The sequence below is a fragment of the Anthonomus grandis genome, chromosome 22 (genome assembly GCF_022605725.1).
Source record: "Anthonomus grandis grandis chromosome 22, icAntGran1.3, whole genome shotgun sequence".
Lineage (NCBI taxonomy): Eukaryota > Metazoa > Arthropoda > Insecta > Coleoptera > Curculionidae > Anthonomus > Anthonomus grandis.
Window position 1 is genome coordinate 1169420 of NC_065567.1, and position 21546 is coordinate 1190965.

General features: G+C 32.1%; 1 pseudogene; it reads right to left on the minus strand.

The window, feature by feature from the left end:
• Positions 1-209: 209 nt before the first annotated feature.
• Positions 210-15779, minus strand: LOC126749174 (uncharacterized; annotated as a pseudogene).
• Positions 15780-21546: the final 5767 nt, after the last annotated feature.

Here is a 21546-nt window from a genome sequence, read left to right on the forward strand (position 1 = left end):
CCTACTGAAAAACTGGCAATTACCTTAAGGTATATTACATACTTGTGGTAGTTATAAGTAGTTGATTAAATATAGGTAAAGCAGAACATTTAAACATAAGATTATCATAATTTTTTAAGAAAAATACCTATTACGGCAAACGAAAAACAAAATAAATAATGTCTAACTTTCTCAATATTATTATAATGTGTAGTCTGGGCCGAAGAAGTTCACAGGTTGTATTCTGACTGGTATGCTGAAGGCGATAGCAACGAGTCATTGGTATGTGCTGCTGAGTAATTGAAAGGTGTAAATGATCTGCGAGTCTGAGCTGAAGATGTTGGCGGTGATAATAGATTGATATCTTCCGAGTGATAAATAGGCGTAAGTGACGTACGAGACTGAGCCGACCTTATCGACGGTAGGTCACTGTATTCAGCAGAAGACAACGACATTCCAATGGTATGATTTGAATTTGAATTCTGAGTAGACCTATTTACGAAGAGTTGGTCATTTAGCGCGTTTGACGTTTCCTGAAAAATTAGCTCTTGGAATTTGAACCTAACATACATTTGACGGTTAAAGGGTAAACTGCTAAGTGGTTTATGCAAACTCATCAAAAAGTGATGACAATCGTCTTGTGGGACGGATGTTTGCGAATTTTGGAGGTGACTTTCTATTATAATAGTTATAATATATGTTATATCAGTGGTCTAATAGGACAACCCAAGTTATCTCTACAACGCAATAGATCTTCAAAACATCAACAAGTCGCACAGATATTAGATTACTTCTAGAACAAGGACTATTGTTCTAAATCATAAACATCTTTAATTACTTCAATCATAGAAGAACCAGTAAACAGTAAATAAGGCGTAGTTTCCCACGAAACCCAAGAAGCTTGTTCACGATGATTCCATTTATTTATCCACAACGCCACCAGGACTCTACGTGACCTAAATTGCAGCATCAGCACCACAGAAACTATTTAAGCTTGGCCATGTCTCCATATTAATTAATTAATATTAATATTATTATTGTTGTACTGTAGTAATAATCATATCTTTTATTTAACTCTTAATTGTTTTAAAATCCAAAAGTTATAATTGTATAATGTAATTAAAGTTTTTTTTTTAGAAAGTAAATTCAGTGATTGTGATTTAACAAATTGGCGCAGTCGGTAGGATCCAGAAGAAACACCTAGTTGGTGGTGGATTCTTATCCTTTAAATGGTTAAAGAACCAGCAGCCCCAAGAAGGCAATAAAAATTGTGGTGCCTACATCAGACGACTTAAAAGCGACATCACTGCTAATCTCTGGTGGACATCAGCCATTGGTCCTCATAGTCTTATCGGACTACGGATTAGGAACACCTAGTGAAACCCCTGGTAGATCTGGTAAAGAAATCATGGCTCCAATGATAATTAAGATTGTAAAACTGTAAGTTTGAATTCTCATTGTTTATTATATTTTTGATGAAGATTTATTTCTTATTAATGATTAAATATTCTTGATTGAATATTTTCATTAAATATTATTTATTATATTGAGTTATATTGAGAATTCCATTATTGAAATATTATTGAAGTATATTGAAGAATTATTATTGAAATATTATTTATTATTGATATAAATTTAAATTAATAATCACTGCTAATATAAAGTTTTATTTTAAAATTTATTTAAGAGTTAACTATACCGATTTAGACAAATAATAAATTATTGAGTACATTATTCAATAAATCATTTTAAAAAAAATGGCGACATCAACTCAAACACAAAGTGAAGTTTCAAATGCGGCAGAAATTGTAATTGAACCATACAAATTGTCTGAAATTTTCTCTATTGTGCCAGAATACGACGGCGATCAAATTTTTTTAAACCAATTTCTTGATGCTTGCAATCATGAAATAGATATGTGTGTCGGTGAACAAAAATATTTATTGCTTATTCACATTAAAAACCGATTAAGAGGCAGAGCAGCTCAATTGATAAACTCTCGAAATCCTTCTACCTACGAAGAAATTAAACAATTATTAAACGCTCATTTTGGCGATTCTCACGATTTGTCGTCGCTTATTCAAGATTTGCAAAGAATAAGACAATTAAATAATGAAAATCTGTTAATTTTTCTTAATCGCTTAGAAGTTTTAAATGCAAAAATTCATGCTAATATTCAAAAATCTGTCAGCAAATCAAAAACAAGCACAAATCACTTTAATTGAATCCATGGCGTTAAATACCTTATTAACTGGCTTAGAACCTCGTATTGCACATATAATAAGAGCTAGTAATCCAAGAAATATGCTCGAAGCGCAAGTACGAATTAAACGAGAATTACAACTCTCCTATTTCGAAACTCAAAACTCCCGATTACGACAAGTTCAACCTATAATTCAAAAGAAATTTAATGTAAGAACACAAAACTTTAATACCAACCAAAGTAATTCACAACAACAAACGTATACTCCAAGACCAACCTATCAACAATTTTCTTCTAATTACAATTCAAGATCGAATTATTATCAAAATCAGTCAACACAAGTAATTTTTCGCAGCAAAGACCACAACAATTTACACAAAGACCTCAAACACAGAGACCTCAATTTCAACCAAATCAAAGACCAAATAATTTTCAACCTAGACCGATAGTTACTCAAAGAAATCCAAATTTAAATCAAAGGGCACATGTTGGTTATTATTCTGATAATGACAACTTTTATCCTGAAGAGTATATTTATTCTAATATTGAACAAGAAGAATGTGAAATTTATCCTGATCAAGAAGAAACAGATCAAGTCGAATATCAGTCAAATTTTCCTCTGGTTATCGATCAAAATCACCCACCGATCGATCAGCCCCTCTCAGAACTCGAACAAGAAACTCAGACCTTAACAATCAACGATCAAGAGACCCTTCAAGACAAATTAATGTAAATCCTTTTCTTTCAGTCAATTCAGAAAACCTTTATTATGTCAATGACGCATCAAATAAGTATAAATTATTAATTGATACAGGTGCAGGAATTTCTATTTTAAAAAACAATGTTGCGAAAAAATATCGTGACCATTTAAAAGAAAACTTAATTATACAAGGAATTACAGATCAAAAAATATTAATTGACGAATCTGTTTTAGTACCATTTGATGATTCAGGTGAATTACATAAAATGTATGTCTACAACCTCGATATTGACTTTGACGGTATATTAGGTTCAGATTTCTTAGAACATTACCAAGGAATCGTAGATATTAAAAACAGGAAATTGATAACTAATTTTAAAACAGTGCCACTTCATAAAATAGGTGACAAATCAACAGATAGTCCACAAAATCCAGAAATTAACTTAATAAAAGAAAATAAAACAATTCAAAATGAAATAAAAATAGAACCTCGTACAGAGAAAGTATTTAAATTAAAATGTAATCTTTCTAATACGGATGCAAGAGTTACAGCAAAACAAATAGACAAAGTCTATCTCCCAAATCCTCTAGTTCACGTAAATGAACACGGCGAATTTTTTACAACAATTTTAAATGCACATCCAATTATAAAAACAGTTAATTTCTCTAATATTAATATTGAACCCTTTCAAACAGAAACAATTTTAAAAACTAATCAAAATATCAATTTTCAACAAAAAGACCGTCTTTATTCAATAAAAAAATAATTAAGACTAGACCATTTAAATTCTGAAGAAAAAGAGGCAATTATTAATCTTTGTTTAGATTTTGAAGATATTTTTTATCTAGAAGGGGATAATTTAACATTTACAAGCGAAATTAAACATTCAATAGATACAGGAAACACTAAACCTATTTTTACAAAATCTTATCGATATCCTCAAATTCATAAAGAAGAAATAAAAACTCAAATTCAAAAAATGTTAGATCAAGGTATAATACAACCATAAATTTCTCCATGGTCATCTCCAGTATGGGTTGTCCCCAAAAAATTAGATGCCTCAGGTAAACAAAAATGGCGAGTTGTTATCGATTATCGACGATTAAAACAAGAAACTGTAAATGATAAATATCCATTGCCAAATATTTCAGATATCTTAGATCAGTTAGGTTCATGTGAATATTTTACAACTCTAGACCTTGCTTCAGGCTTTCATCAAATAGAAATTAGCCCTAAAGATATACCTAAAACTGCTTTTTCAGTAGAAAACGGACACTATGAATTTAAAAGAATGCCCTTCGGATTAAAAAATGCCCCGTCCACTTTTCAACGAGTAATGGACAATTTTCTTTTAGGCATTAATAACGAAAGATGTTTGGTTTATATGGACGATATAATTATTTATTCAGCTACACGTCATCAGCATATTCAGAGATTAAAAGAAGTATTTTCAAGACTACGAAAAGCTAACCTCAAAATTCAACCACATAAATGCGAATTTTTGAGAAAAGAAGTAGCTTATTTGGGTCATATTATAACACAAGATGGTGTAAAACCCAATCCATCAAATGTTGAAGCTATAATTAATTATCCTATACCTAAAAACCCTAAAGACATAAAATCTTTTCTTGGTATAGTAGGCTACTACCGGCGATTTATTCCAAACTTCGCAAAAGTTTCGAAACCCCTTACTAGATTACTTCAAAAAAACATTCCTTTTGATTTTGGTATAGATTGTAAAAATGCTTTTGAAAAATTAAAAAAAGCTCTTGTCGAAAATCCGATACTTATTTATCCCAATTTTGACGAACAATTCTTATTAACCACAGATGCTAGCGAATTCGCTATAGGTGCTATTCTTTCACAAGGCCCTATTGGAAAAGATCTTCCTATCGCATACGCATCGAGAACGCTTTGTCCAGCCGAAACAAAATATTCTACCATTGAACGCGAACTATTAGCAATTGTTTGGGCAGTAAAACATTTCCGTCCTTATCTATTCGGTAGAAAATTTACTTTAATAACAGACCATCGCCCACTCACATGGTTGTTTTCAATTAAAGATCCTGGTTCAAGATTAGCTCGTTGGCGTTTAAAACTAGAAGAATACGACTATACAATTATTTATAAACCCGGCAAAATTAATAAGAATGTAGATGCATTGTCTCGCATCAAAATAAACCATTTTAGAGATTGCATTAATTTGCATAATAAAACGTCAGTCTTAATAAACACCGATTGTGACGATAATTCTCAAAAGGCGAGCGTAAGCGGAAATTATAGTGGCAGACCGCCCGATGAAAATAAAAGTGTTTACGCGGATGAAACCGAAAGTAACGACATAGACAATGACTTTGATACGCAGATAACGCAAGAATATAATTTATTTACTGACCTATATAAATCTCAATCTGTAATTGATTATTCAAAAATTGAAATTTCAAACGATCAACTATTAGATAAAACACATAAAAATATAATAACTATTTTTAGACAAAATAAACTAGAAAATTTACACGATGAAATTTTAGATGACTTTATAGAAGAACAGACGAATTTCAATTTAAACATAATGTTATATTTTTTTTTTCCTAAGGTGTAATAAAATGGAATGATGGTGGTGAAGCGATGAATGCCAAGTTAATCAAAGAAAAGAAGTACTAAAAATAGTGAAAGGTTTATGGCCTTAAGAGGGTCTCCAAAAGTTGTTTGATGCCCGGAGGAACTTAACCCCTCTTACCTGAAACGCCCAGAGAAGGAATCCTTCACAATGCTGCTAGCTCAAGCCGATGTGGGTTCTAGCTTCTTTCTCAACCAAATGAACCAAAATTTCTTAGGTAGTAACTACCCAAGAGTTACCCAACTAAATGTCAAAATCAGTATGGCGCCACCAAGTTTTGGATTTTATATAATCCCAAAGGACGCCCAATGTTTATCAAAATTTATTTAGGCAAGTTCAAAAAGAAACTTGGAAAACAAAATCAAAGTCAAATCAGTATACACTATTGTTTCCAAATTACCTATGATATTCCAACCTACTCAACTCAAGTGAAAAACAAATTAACAACAGAAAATAACAATTTATTTAAGTCTTGATTATCACAGAGAATTATGTTATGTTATTTATCGTTAAGAGGAATAATTATTTAAGTTGGTAATAAGGAACCACAACATCACACAAAAAATACACAATCAAAGTGTGGTTGTCAAAATAAAATAAGTTATGTTACACCCAAACCTTTTGGGGAATGAAGCTTCAATTCAATTAAACTAATAACTTACATGGCCCGGTATATCCCGCCATGGACATTGACCTAAGCAAAAAAAAATAACAACCCTAACTGTTGAAGCTTCCCCACTTAAAATTACCCTTTTATTAGTTTACTCTAATATTTACTAGCTAATCTGAGAAAATTTGACATCTTAGGAGTAGTCTGAAAATAAATAATATAACCCAAGTATATACTCGTAGTACTACGAAGCCGGCTGCGTCTTACCTCACAGGAGTCACTTGTCACATATATATGTACTCATATCAGTAATATTCAATAATAAAATAGCATCGATTAAATAATGTCAATAAAATTTTAAATAAGCTTATGTATGTATCTCAACTCAAAAGATAAAAGTTGTGATAATAAAAATAAAATAAGTGAATAAAAAAATGTTATGTTGTGTCACTTAGCTCCATACACAGCAGACTACTTCATATTCAAGACTCTCCCAGACATCCAATTCCCAGTCAAGAAAAAACTGCAGGCTTCCAAGCTTCACCTCTTCCACTTCACAATACGCCAAGCTCTGGTAGTGGTCTAGGTTAGACGTTAGCTCACAGTTGCTTAAAATCTCCTTCTAGATTAGAGCCAGTAGAGTACATAACCCCAAAACGAAAGCACCATGTGGCCTGAAGAAATCAGGCCCGTACAAAAAAAATCCGTCCAAAATCCATGTTATGTAGCTCTAGTAGCCAAAAGAAAAGAAAAAACCTATACTATCAGTATAAACGATAAATTCAAGAATACCTACTTGCTAATTAAATTGTCCCCTGCCAATGCCAATCAGAACCGCTATTTTGCCGATGTTCGAGGGCACGTGAAAAATTATTAGGTTTTAAATCGCCATAAAGGCCAGTAAATTCAACAAAACAACAAATTATAGCATTACGCCCAAAAAGTTGATTTACTATCACCACATTTAGTCAATTATATCCCCATATGGGTAAAATTCACACGAATTTCAAAAAGAACTAAAGCACTCTTCACTTCATGACGGCGGTCTGGGAAAAGGAACGACCGCAGAGGTCAAACCCGTATTTAAGCAATCACGCACAAGGTGTATTGCCAATCGAAATATATAACAAAATAACTTAACTTTTTTTATAAGTACCATAAAACCTTTTATAAAAAATAAATAACAAAATTTTTGGCCCAAGGAAGTTGGCAATGAAAATATGTGTCACTATGACAATCAATTTCGATTTTGCCTAGACCAGCAACTTCTTGCTATCTTCCAAGAAAACTAATATTTACATTAGATAAAAAGAGACAAAAATTAGATAGGTCAGTCCGAGTAAAATCAACCAGCATATCTGGTATGGTCAAACCAAAATCAGATATTGTACTATGAACAGTACAACATACACAATAATTGTACATGCCCAATTAATCATTATTCGTTATAAAATAATTAAATAAAGTATGGAATAATCAATATGGGACATAATTTAAATTCTAAAATATTTCTTTAGTCCAGAACAGGGTTTTATAAGAGTATAAATAAAATTTCCTTAACAACCAGTACAATATGAAGCTGAAATGTACAAAACTAAATGTGTCCTTAAAAAAAAGAATACTGTAATTTGAAATGGCTAGAGAACAGAACTATGGTTTACTTGGGAGGCTATTACAGAGAGGGCATTACTAGTATCAATCATTAATATTTGTAAAATATCTATTTTGAAAATATAACTGTAATCAGTGCTTTTAATAAAGAGTATAAAATGCCAATTTTAACCTGTAACAATAATCAATATTTTTAATAGTAAATCAGTAAAAAATGGTAAATATTTTGTTTTACTTTTACCTTTTGATCCTGAAACAGTAGTGCAACGTTTATTTTATTTAATATACACATGTAAAAATGAATTTAACACTACACAGAAATATTATATTGAGAATAATTTAGAACTACCGATTTTAGAAATCTTTAGTTTTATTTTTGCAGAACAAAACATAAAGTTATGTATCTGTCAGAATATAGTTAAAGAACCCGATAAAGATGAAATACCAATAATTATAGATCAATATCATAAGGGTAAAACTAATTTACACCGCGGTATTAACGAAACCTTGCGACGTATCAAATTAAAATATAATTGGTCTGGTATCGTAAAAGACGTAGAAAATATGATTAAAAGTTGTGAAACCTGTAATAAAAATAAAATTTGTCGAAAAAATCTAACTTCACCTCTTGTTATAACAGAAACACCTAAAACAGCTTTTGAAAGAGTAAACATCGATATTTTTGAATATCCATCGAAAAACTATGCTTTAACAATAAGAGATGAACTAACCAAGTTTACACAAGCTTATCCAATCAAAGATAAATCAGCAAAATCTGTTGTGCATACATTATTACTATTTTTCCAACATTATGGTACTCCCTTACGAATCCATTGTGATTCTGGAAGAGAATTCGATTGTGCACTTGAAAGATTTATGTTCCTTATATGATATAAAATTAACATTTTCCAGTATTAGTCATCCACAATCAAATGGGTCAATAGAACGATTTCATGCAACTTTTGCTGAAATGATAAGAACTAATCAAGCTGATAATCCTAATGAACATCCTTTTAGCGTTTTACCGTATGCTGTTATATGTTATAATAATACGAAAAATAAAACACACGGTTTTACTCCTTACGAACTCATTTTCGGGCATACGTCATCTAGACCCCCAGATACCTTATACAATGAGAAAAATCTCATCACGAAATACATACGCGATTTAAATAATCGAATGCAGTATTACTATAAAATAGCGAGAAATCGAACAGAACAAAATAAAATAAAATCTAAAGAACGTTTTGATAAACACGCATCAAATAAAATCCCTGAATATCGTGTTGGCTAAAAAGTTTATATTAAAGAATCACAAATAACTAACAAAGCACAAAATAAATTTAATGGTCCATTCGAAATACTAGAAATTTTGAAAAATTCGGCTATTCTATTAAATCTCGAAACCCAACAGAAAACAAAAGTTAACTTTGATAGGATGTTACCCTATCACGAAAATATTTAATCAAGTATTTAATTGTTAATTTATAATATTTTATTATATTAAGTATTTAGTATTTAGTTTTCTTTTTAGATACTTGGGACTAATAGCTGTAGTGCAAGCCCAGTATAATTTAACCCCTATAAATAATACTATTGGAGTATTTTATAAGGATGAAGGAACAATTAAAATATCTAATGATAATGATTGATAACATTCTCGATACATTTTAAATAGATGTTTATGGTATACATAAATTAAATATTGATGTTCGGACATATGTAAGTCTCATTAGTCAAATTTCAACATCAGTTAACGAAAAATATTTTGAAATTATGACTAATACAAGAAAATACATCTATCGTCAAAAACGTGGTATTTTTAATGGTATTGGCACTTTATGGAAATCCACAACAGGCAATTTGGATGCTTCCGACGGTGAATATTTTAATGATTGTATTAACAAAATTTCCAGGGATGAATATGAAATTGAAAATCTATTAAAAAATCAAATTTCTGTAACAACTTCAGTAATTAAAAGTTTCAACCAAACAATTCAGAAATTACAAATCGATGAAGAAACATTTAATAAGGATATAATAGCAATTAGAAAATCGATTTATGATTTAGCTAATGATATGCATTTTTATGCAGTTGAAATTTCTCTTTTAAACCTTTGTGAGTCACTAATGGAAAGTTATACCTTTATTGAGAATGTACTTGATAATATCTTGAATGCAATAACCTTTGCACGTTTAAAAATCTTACATAGCTCCATAATAACACCTTTTGATTTAATTGAAGAATTAAAGAAAATCTCTCAAGCTTTAGTAAAAAATAATCTTCCACTTCCAATTTATTTCTCTTACATTGCTCAATATTTAGAGATAATTGAGTTGCAAGCGTACCAATTAGATTCTAAAGTTGTTTTTGTTTTAAATATACCATTAGTAGAACCAGAAAAATATACTTTATATCATCTCTATCCAATACCAATTTCTGATGAAAGAACAGGTCTTCATCACACGTTATTAATATCTTTAAAATATATTGCTAAAAATGAGGATTCACTCTTGTATACCCCGATCCAAGACTTGGATAAATGTAAAGCCATTACTCAAAGAGCCAGAATCTGTTCAAATGTCCTGCCATATCCAATCGACAGTGACGCTATCTGTAAAGCCCAATTACTAAAGCCGATGAACCAACTACCAAGGACATGCCAAACTTCAGTACTGTTCGCAAAAGACTATGGTGTTCATGAAATCGGACTTAATCAGTGGTTAATAACAGTTTCGGACTCCTTACCAGTAACTATAAAGTGTTCCTCAAAAGACATAGTGACCGAAATCATTAAAAACAATACTATTTTAAAATTACAACGTGAGTGTAACGCGTTTGTTGGTACGACCAGAGTTCATGCAAGAGACATTCTTGAAACAGACAGTAATGTAACTGATAATTATCATCCAGTTTTAATCCCTTATAAATGCTGTGAGAAGTTTCCAAATAAATCATATATGCCAGATCTGAAACCATTAAGAATCAGTAAATTAAATACTGATGATCTCAACATAGCTCAGTATAAGTTGAATCAATATTCAGATGAATTGGACAGACTAATCCAACAACCATTCATCAGTAAACATATCCATTGGTTTACTATTACAACCATAATATTTGTTGTTCTTCTGACTGTCCTATACATTTATTGCAAATGCAGAAAAAGAAGAAGTTTCAAGATTGGCATTATATCAAATTCAGGCTCTCCTCCATCTCCTCCAAGTGATCAATATCGAACTCCACTTCTTGAGAATTTCGGAAGTTTTCTACCTAGAAAAAGACCTAGTGTACGAGTTGGAGAACCCATAGAAGAGGAATTTGAGCTAAATTAACTAAAAGGGGGAGCTGTTATATCAGTGGTCTAATAGGACAACCTAAGTTATCTCTATAACGCAATAGATCTTCAAAACATCAACAAGTCGCACAGATATTAGATTACTTCTAGAACAAGGACTATTGTTCTAAATCATAAACATCTTTAATTACTTTAATCATAGAAGAACCAGTAAACAGTAAATAAGGCGTAGTTTCCCACGAAACCCAAGAAGCTTGTTGACGATGATTCCATTTATTTATCCACAACGCCACCAGGACTCTACGTGACCTAAATTGCAGCATCAGCACCACAGAAACTATTTAAGCTTGGCCATGTCTCCATATTAATTAATTAATATTAATATTATTATTGTTGTACTGTAGTAATAATCATCAATATAAATAATCTTTTATTTAACTCTTAATTGTTTTAAAATCCAAAAGTTATAATTGTATAATGTAATTAAAGTTTTTTTTTTTAAAAGTAAATTCAGTGATTGTGATTTAACATATACAGGGTGTCAATTTGAAAACTTCCCACCCCTATTATCTCGAAACGGGTTAGGTTTTTATAAAATCGCTAGGACACGTCGATTTTATTATCGAGGGGGAACAATTTTTATGCAGAAATCACTTCGCCTCTTTCAACCCCCTACCCCCCAGAACCTCCCTCTCAAAAATCTTAAATGGCAATAGGGGTTGAGTGATACCTCATTTGAAAGAACTTTTTATTCTCTACATTTCGGCACCTTATTTTTTAAATTTGAGTGCTGCGTTGCCAAGTTAGGGTTATTTAAACATTGTTAAATTACTTATTATTAAACATTATTCCTGTAAGTGTTTTAATTACGTTAAAGCTATGATTTGCATTGAAACATGTTATTTAGGTTAATATTATTTTTACTAAACATTTGCATAGCCGTTACAATTATGGTCTTTACAAAAGCACGCCTAAAATTTATTTTATTAACACATCTACTTTAAGAGGTGTTCAAAGTGTTCTCCATTGTTCTCCAAACAAAAATAAAGTCTATTCTCAAATTCTTCCCGAACTTTCTGAAATACCTCTTCTGGAATAGCCCTACTTGCCTCTGTAATTCTTCTTTTTAAATCTTCGATATCATCAGGCTGAGTTTTGTAAACAACCGATTTTATGTGCCCCCATAAAAAAAAATCTAACGGCGTTAAGTCTGGTGACCTAGCAGGCCATTCTATCGGTCCCCTTCTACCAATCCATTGGTTGGGGAATCTGTTATTCAACCACTCCCGCACTGGCCGAAAATAATGCGGCGTAGCTCCATCTTGCTGAAAGTGTAGTTCGTTTTCTTGCAAAATGTTACCAACTTGATTTTCCAGTTCAGTTGTTATCAAAGGATCAATTACATCTTCAAGTAGGTGTAAGTAGAGCTCTCCAGTTAAGTTTTGTTCAATAAACAACGGTCCTATAACAGGATTTCCAAGAATACCGGCCCAAACATTAATTTTTCGTGGCCGCTGTGTAGCACCCTCTCTGAAAATGTGGGGATTGTCCTCACTCCAGTATCGACAATTCTGTCTATTGACATGACCGTTTAGGAAAAAGGTACATTCATCACTGAAGCAAATGTTGCTTACCACAATTGCACGAGTGTTTATTAAGTTGGACATAATTTCGCAAAACTCTATTCTCCTATCAAAATCGTCCTCATGAAGTTCCTGTAAAATTTGCATCTTGTACGGATGATATTTATGTAACTGTAATGCTCGTCGTACAGTTTCATGTGACATTCCAGTTAGACGTGCTACTGTACGGAGAGAATTGGTGGGTTCTGCAACGAATGTTCCCAAAATCTCTACTTGAGCATCTTCGTTTAAAACACGCCGACTTGCCCTTTTTTTGTTTCCAACTGAACCCGTTTCATTAAATTTAGCTACTACGTCCAAAATGTATCTGTGACTTACATTACAATTAGGATTTCTATTATTAAAAACTTCTGCCGTTCTTCTTGCGCATCTTCCTTGCTCGCCATAAATAAAAATCATTTCAATTCTTTGCCTAAGCGTGTATACCATAGTAACTAACAATAACACACAAATTATCGAAATAAATTTTAACTGATTTAAATACCTAGTGACATTGACTGGTAGGAAAGTTCACTAAATACTATTTTAAATTTCGGATCATATCATCGAACTGTATTGAGACGAATTCCATTGCAAACGAAAATAAACAAAAAAGAAAAAAAATTAAATGTTTATCTTTCATGACCAATAGAATTTGTCGGATTGATAAACACTTTCAGTGAGAAATGCACCGGTTCGCTTTATGGTCAAACACGTTCCAATAGAAATCATAGCTTCAACGTATTTAAAACACTTACAGGAATAATGTTTAATAATAAGTAATTTAACAATGTTTAAATAACCCTAACTTGGCAACGCAGCACTCAAATTTAAAAAATAAGGTGCCAAAATGTAGAGAATAAAAAGTTCTTTCAAATGAGGTATCACTCAACCCCTATTGCCATTTAAGATTTTTGAGAGGGAGGTTCTGGGGGGTAGGGGGTTGAAAGAGGCGAAGTGATTTCTGCATAAAAATTGTTCCCCCTCGATAATAAAATCGACGTGTCCTCCTCCTGTTGTTGACTTTGTTCTCTTTCAGGATTAACATCCATAGTCGCTTCCGATTCTTGATTATCAAGCAGTTCTGTTGCCTCTACGGGTTGAGGTAAATTACTTGTCATCTTTCTCCCAGTCATTTGATCTTTTAAAAACATCAAAATTTTAAACCATACCCACCATGATTCGCATGTCTGACTGCCTCCCGCATCCCCGGATTTCTTGTTCCCACTTTTTTTTAGTTCTGCACGGAAGTTGTCTCTTAAATGTTTCTACTTTGTCTTGGCGACATCGACTGTAAACAAAAAAAATATTTTAAAATAATGTGTATAGTTTTTAAAAAATTATAAGCAATAGATTAAGTGGAACATTGCGACCACAGCAATATTGAATACATGTAACGATTATTATAATCAAGCACGAATTAATTAATAGATGACAACCAAACTAAACGGTGTGTTTTAATAACCTACTTTACAGAAGATTTCTTATTTTCAGATTTTTAGCCTCCGGTCTGTCATACAGAGCTTTAGCGAATTCGTTTAGAATGGGGTTTTCAACAATAGCTGGAATAGTAAAAGAGACGAGCGAAGCAATTTGGGAGGAGTTACATTCAATTCATTGGCTATACCTTCAACAGACGATTTGAAGAAAGTGTCGAAAGATTTTTTTGTTAAATGGAATTTTCCTAATTGTTTTGGTTGCGTTGACGGAAATCACATTCGCATTAAATGTCCTCGCAACAGTGGATCGATATATTATAATTACAAACAATATTTCTCCATTGTTTTGCAGGCGGTTGCCGATGCAAACTGTAGATTTATATTTATAGATATTGGAACCTATGGTAAACAATCAGATGGTGGAATATTTCGTGATAGTGCCTTATATCACCACATAATAATAAGAAAAAATAAGCTTAGGTAGAAAAGGCAACGCCCAACAATGTGTTAAAATTTGCGCTGTTTTGTTTATCACCGTGTATGTTGGTGATAAAGTTCCCACTCATGAAAGCAGACCCATCTACGCCTGACAGAAAAAAAGGGCTGCAAGATGCTTCAAATCCAAATTAATTATCATAGATTTTCGAATCGATTTAACTTTAAATGTAAACCAAAAATTTAAAATATGCGTAATATAGGACATGACCTACAATTAGGGTTGGGAATGTTGAAATTTCAAACTTGAAATATTTCATCTCGCTTGAAAAGTGAAATTTTTGAAAAATTGAAATGAAATTTTCATTTTGAAAATTTCAAGCAAATGTGTGAATATTCCATACCTATATTTCTTGAAAAATTTCACATTCTAGTGAAAATTTCAAGTAAAATTTCAACATTTCCTTAAAAGTGAAATTTTTCTTACCAAATTTACAGATGAAAATTTCGGTTTAGAATTTTTTAAACGTGAAAAATTCTATTTTGCTTGAAAAGTCAAACTTTTGAACTGAAATGAAATTTTAATTTTGAGAATTTCCACCCTCTGTCAAAATTAACATATCAACAATGAAATGTCAGGTTTTAATTATTGAGTCTAACCAATCAGAGGCAGATTAGCCGATCATGCACTTGTGCTGATTATCGATAATCACCACAAGTGCATGATTATTGATGTCAAATTTTGACAGTTAATGTTGAAAAAATAAATACCAAAAACAACAGATCTTTTATATGCATTTAATTTTATAATTTTACATCAATTTCACATATGCTCTCCCCAATTTGACAGATACTCCTGAAAATTTCATAAATTTCACAACTTTCATAGGATTTCAGAAATTTATAGAAATTTTGTAAATTTCATATATTTCATGAAAATTTCAACTGAAATTTCAACACGTCTTCAAAAGTGAAATTTTCCCAACCCTACCTACGACAAAGTTAAATATAGAATATTTACCTGTAATTCCACATGTTGTGGATACCTCTTGCCATAATTTCGCAATTACATCACAGTTGTGGTATGATGGACTTTTTTGATCCCATATTGGGGTTCGCAAATAAACTTCCTGTATAAATTTTTCCACATCCATTTTGCAACACGCACCTAAATAGGCCTCAAATCACAAACTATTTTGTGATTTAATCGCTCTGCTCCGATCGTCTTCCTTCGGACTCGCTCGGACACGCGTTGTGTATGAACGCGCCTGCTTAAAATCGCAGAATTGTATTTTCCATCTTCCTCGTATCGCACGGTATCGTTCGGCTCGGTCCCCAGTGTGCACGTACACTAAATACGGCGTGCGACGCGGCAACGCATAATTGTGACAACCGCGTGAATTTATTTTCCACTTAGGACAACATAATTATTTTCTATAGGTTTTATTTATTGCGGGCAACGCATCGCACGCACCGTACATATCTTAGCACATATCAAACCAAATTATAGGGCCGTTTTTATTGGTAATCTAAATACCGAAAAATACATTAACCTTCTGAGGAACGAAATTATTCCTACACTTCGCAGGCTGAATATGAATCTCAATAGAGTTTGGTAAAACAAAAATATATAGATTGTTATGCTATATAATATTCACTGCTAAATTATATAACTACCTGAGTTGGTGGAGTAATGATCGTTGTAAAAGCTGGTAATTAATGCAATCCCTAATAATACCCAGGACAATACTGAAGGAAATGATAAGCTTACCAAAGTAATTCCTCTCAACCTTGTAACTCATTGCAACTCACTGCAACTCCAGGTCCATGAGGTATGTCCGACAATCCAACTTGTTACTGTAAATTTCAAAATAATTATTTATTTTTTTACAATCAGGAGGAGGGTTGTTATAACTTTTTTTTTTAAATGAAAAGAAAGGGGGAACCGATGAATGCCCAAGTTAATCAAAAGAAAAGAAGTACTAAAAATAGTGAATGGTTTATGGCCTTAAGAGGGTCTTCAAAAGTTGTTTGATGCCCGGAGGAACCTAACCCCTCTTACCTAAAATGCCCAGAGAAGGAATCCTTTACAATGCTGCTACCTCAAGCCGATGTGGGTTCTAGCTTCTTTCTCAACCAAATGAACCAACATTTCTTAGGTAGTAACTACCCAAGAGTTACCCAAATAAATGTCAAAATAAGTATGGCGCCACCAAGTTTTGGATTTTATATAATCCCAATGGACGCCCAATATTTATCAAAATTTATTTACGCAAGTTCAAAACGAAACAAAATCAAAGTCAAGTCGGTATATACTATTGTTTCCAAATTACCTATGATATTCTAACCTACTCAACTCAAGTGAAAAACAAAATAACAACAGAAAATAACAATTTATTTAAGTCTTGATTATCACAGCGAATTATGTTATGTTATTTTATTTATCTTTAAGAGGAATAATTATTTAAGTTGGTAATAAGGAACCACAACATTTAAGTTTCTAATTACAAGAAAAAAAAAGTTGTCAACAGATAACGTGCCATAAAATTAAATTTTCCAAAATAGTGCACTGTCATTCGTGACCATGCTTATAAGAAATATATCTAAAAAAAAATACACAATCAAAAGTGTGGTTGTCAAAATAAAATAAATTATGTTACACCCAAACCTTTTGGGAAATGAAGCTTCAATTTGAATTAAACTAACAATTTACATGGCCCGTTATATCCCGCCACGGACATTGACCTAAGCAAAAAAATAAATGACAACCCTAACTGTTGAAGCTTCCCCAATCAAAATTACCCTTTTATTATTTTACTCTAATATTTACTAGCCAATCTGAGAAAATTTGACATCTTAGGAGTAGTCTGAAAATAAATAATATAACCCAAGTATATACTCGTAGTACTACGAAGCCGGCTGCGTCTTACTTCACAGGAGCCACTTGTCACATATATATGTACTCTTATCAGTAATATTCAATAATAAAATAGCATCGATTAAATAATGTCAATAAAATTTAAAATAAACTTTTGAGACAAGTACAGTCGAACCTGGTGGGCCTTGGATTATTAAAAGAATATAAATATATCCAGCCTTTGAATGAGAAAAATAATTACATCCCCTAACCACCACAATTCGGGTTCACCCCGCTCAGATTGTAAAGTCATATATGTATGTATCTCAACTCAAAAGATAAAAGTTGTGATAATAAAAATAAACTAAAATAAGCGAATAAAAAAAAATGTTATGTTGTGTCACTTAGCTCCACACACAGCAGACTACAGTGGCGTAGCTAGATATTTTGGCGCCGATTGGCAAAAGTAACTGAGGCGCTTTTGGTGAGCTCGCAGGGGCCGCGGAGGCCCCTTTTCCGGAGGCGGAAAATTTTCGGGGTGCCACACCCAATTTTTGCCCAAAAGTCATTAAAATCGTTAAAAAAACAAAAAAGACATATCAATCGTATCCACCATATTCCCAAAAATACCGGCAAGAATTATGCGTTGTCCGTATGGTCCGGTTCAGATGTAGTCTACAGGCTATGCTACGACTTTCGTAGTAGGTATGTGATTTTAGTAATTTAGTAATATTATTAGTAAAGTTCAGTAACGTAAATTAGTACAGTGGGTGTTGGGTGCGGTGTGTGCTGCTACTAGTTTGCAGAGCAATAAACAAATTCTCATATTTATAATGTAGGCCTTTTTCATGAGATTTTTGGCATCACGAGGGAAAGTTTTCACAATTAATTTCTTTGTGTGGTATGTAAAAATTCACCAATTACTAAAACATCATATATTAAAAACAACATTTATTCTTTAATTTCTATCCTATTATAACAAAATATATTTTAGAACTGCTTTTTACGGTTCTTAATGCTTGCAAAAACGTCAATAACTTTATCAAAGTTGATTTCTTTTGCGCATTTATTTTCTATGCTTAGAATAGCCAAACTACTTAAACGTTCCTGACTACAACTGTTTCTTAAAAAATTCTTAATAAGTTTCAGTTTGGAAAACGACCGCTCAGCAGAAGCAGAAGTTACAGGAAGAGTCAAAAATATTAATAGTGCGGTACACATATTGGGAAAGTTTGATAAGCTGGTGTGATTTTTACAAAAGATAAAATCAACCATCTCATCAATTATTAAAAATTCTTTTAAATTATCACGAAAAGCTGAGCGAAAACTGAGGATTTCGGTGGCAAAGTTATCAGATAATTCATCGTCGTATTTATTTTGTAAAATTTCAGGTTGCTTGTGTATCTCCGTGTCAGTAGCTAAGGTCAGAAATGGAGGCTTAAGGAATTGAAATCTATCAACAACATTTTGAAAACCAGAGAGCCTATTTTTTAGTTGAAAGGACGCAATATCCAATATACTATTAAATGTTATTTTTAAAAATTTTTCTTCTGCTGTAAACTTTGTATCGAATGCATCAAAAAATTTTGTCGATATTTTTTGTCACTTCTGAACGAAAATAGGATCAATACCTCAGTTTGCAGCTAAATCCGAAGATTCTCGGCGAATTTCATCATATTTTTGACGCAGTTTACAAGTTCTTCGTAAGCATTTTTAAATAAATTAGATGCCTGTCCAACTTGTCCAAACCTGTATTAGAGTTTTTGCTTTGAAGAAGTTTCGAAACTATATTTATTGAATGAAGCATTTTGGAGAATAATGTTATAATAAATAAAAACACAAAATTTTCAATATTTTTTTAAGTCCGATTGCTTCCGATTTTTCTTCGCTGTTCTTGCTTTTTAAGATTATGTCTACCAGAGCCTTTAAAATATCTTTAAAATTAAATCGTATTGCGTCCAATGAATCATTCCTAGAAGACCATCTAGTAGGATTCAATCTTTTTAAAGTAATTTTATTAACTGGAGATTCATTAAGTAACTCCCACCGTTTAACACTGTTCGAAAAAAAATTGTATATACGTCCAACAACATCAAAAAAAGATGTTGCCTCTAAAACTCCATTGACAGCATCATTTAGAACTAAATTTAGGTTATGGCGTGAGTGAATGTATTGAGCATTTTTTTCTAACCCGACAATTCTGGATTGCAATCCTTTGTAAGCGCCGCTCATAACAGCAGCACCGTCATATCCCTGCCCTCTACACTTTTTAATAGAGATGTTTTTTTCTTTTAAAAGATTGTTAATAATATTTTGTAGACCTTCAGCGCTTCTGTCATTTGTTATTGGGTAAAATCCAACAAAAGATTCTTTAAATTCAATCTGTATGACTTCGTTATTTTCATTTTTATGAAAAACAACGTAGCGGAAAACAACACTCAACTGTTCAATTTTGCATATATCTTGTGTAGTATCCAAAATTATTGTATAAAATGGAGCTGCGCGAATATCTTCAAAGATTTTATTTTCTACTTCGGTTGCCAACATTTGAATAAACTCGTTTTGTATGGTTGGACTTAAATATTTTATTGAGCCTTTTGGAAGTTCCAGTATCTTTTTTAAAACATCATCATAACGCGATAATAGGTGTATTATAGCCAAAAAATTTCCCCGTTTTGAGTCATCATTATTGTATTCGGAATGGCCTCTAAATGGTAGATTACATAAAGACAAGGTCAATGTAACATCTAAAACCCTGTGTAAAACTTGTCGCCAAAAATTATAGCCTTCTTTGTAATTTTTTTCAAAATTTTGATCAAGTAGATTTCTATTATATTTCCAGGCATCGTAAGTTACACAAGCAGCAATGTGTGTACCGCTAGTTTCATGTTTTTAAAATTTTTTGGCTTAAAGTTTTCCACTGACATATTCCACTGACCCAACTCACCTTAAAATATTAACTATTTCTATCAGCAAATAGACAACAAGGTTCACAATAACAAAAGTCTAATTTAATAGAATAACACAACCATATACGATCAACGATTAACCTGCATTTGGATTTAGAACTATAATAAACAGCAGAAAATGACCTACCATTGGTTTTTGGAAAATCAATATCTGTTGATCTGCAAGACCCATAACTTAAAATAAACTTTTTTATTGTGTCACTTTTAGTAATGTTTTCATCATAAAAACCTCTGTCTGTGGGGTATTTTTGTTTTATTAATGTCTTTAGAATTTTCTCTTCAGCAGCAGTAATAAAACTTGCCAGTTGTGAAGAAATTTCAAAAGCTTTTAAATTTACCTCATCGTCATCTTTAACTTCGACTAAATTATCTGGAACTGACACTTCTTCTGTTGGTGGCATTGATATTGAAATTTTCGAATAGGACGCCTCCGATTCCGTTGCTCCCAAATCTAATTGCGAGGACGTGGAAAAATAGGCACTAATTTTCGGTAACTTTGCCTTTTTTAGTTCTTGCTCTTGTTTTCTTTTTAAGTTAGCCCAACCGCTTAATTTCTTTTTCTTTCCAATATTTTTTTCCATTTTAGGCTGATTTGATGATTTGAATGATCTAAAACATCAAACATCTCACAAAAAAACCACACACTTTCCCAAAAGAAGTAAATGTTGTACATAATAAATGTCATACATTATAGGTATATAGGTACTTATCTAGGCTCTTGTATTAAAAAAATCATTAAACTATTCTTAAATTTTTCTATATTATAATATTATAGGTATTTAAAAAAAATGTATATATCTTACCTTTACCTTTTAAGTCTTCCACAGTTGATTTTTCGTTAAAAGTATTCAGTTTTAAAAGATTATCACATTTCAACACAGCTTTATTTCAACTCCACGAAATGATTTAAAGACGAAACTAAATTAAAATACTAATAGGTATATTAATTATTATATAAGACTGCGGAATTGTTAAAACATTGTTCTAGGCGGACTAGGCGCAAATAAGTCGATTACTAAAGCAAATCGGGCTAGTCAGCAAATATTCATAAAAACAATATTATTATTTTCATCCCCGCCTGCTTAGCGGCATATCTCAATGAAAATAGGCGCTAACCGCAAAGCGTCGCTATACTCTTTGTCGGCGTGCCGCTTTTTATCTGCATTACTCTTTGTCCTTTGTCCGCGTGCCGAAATAGACA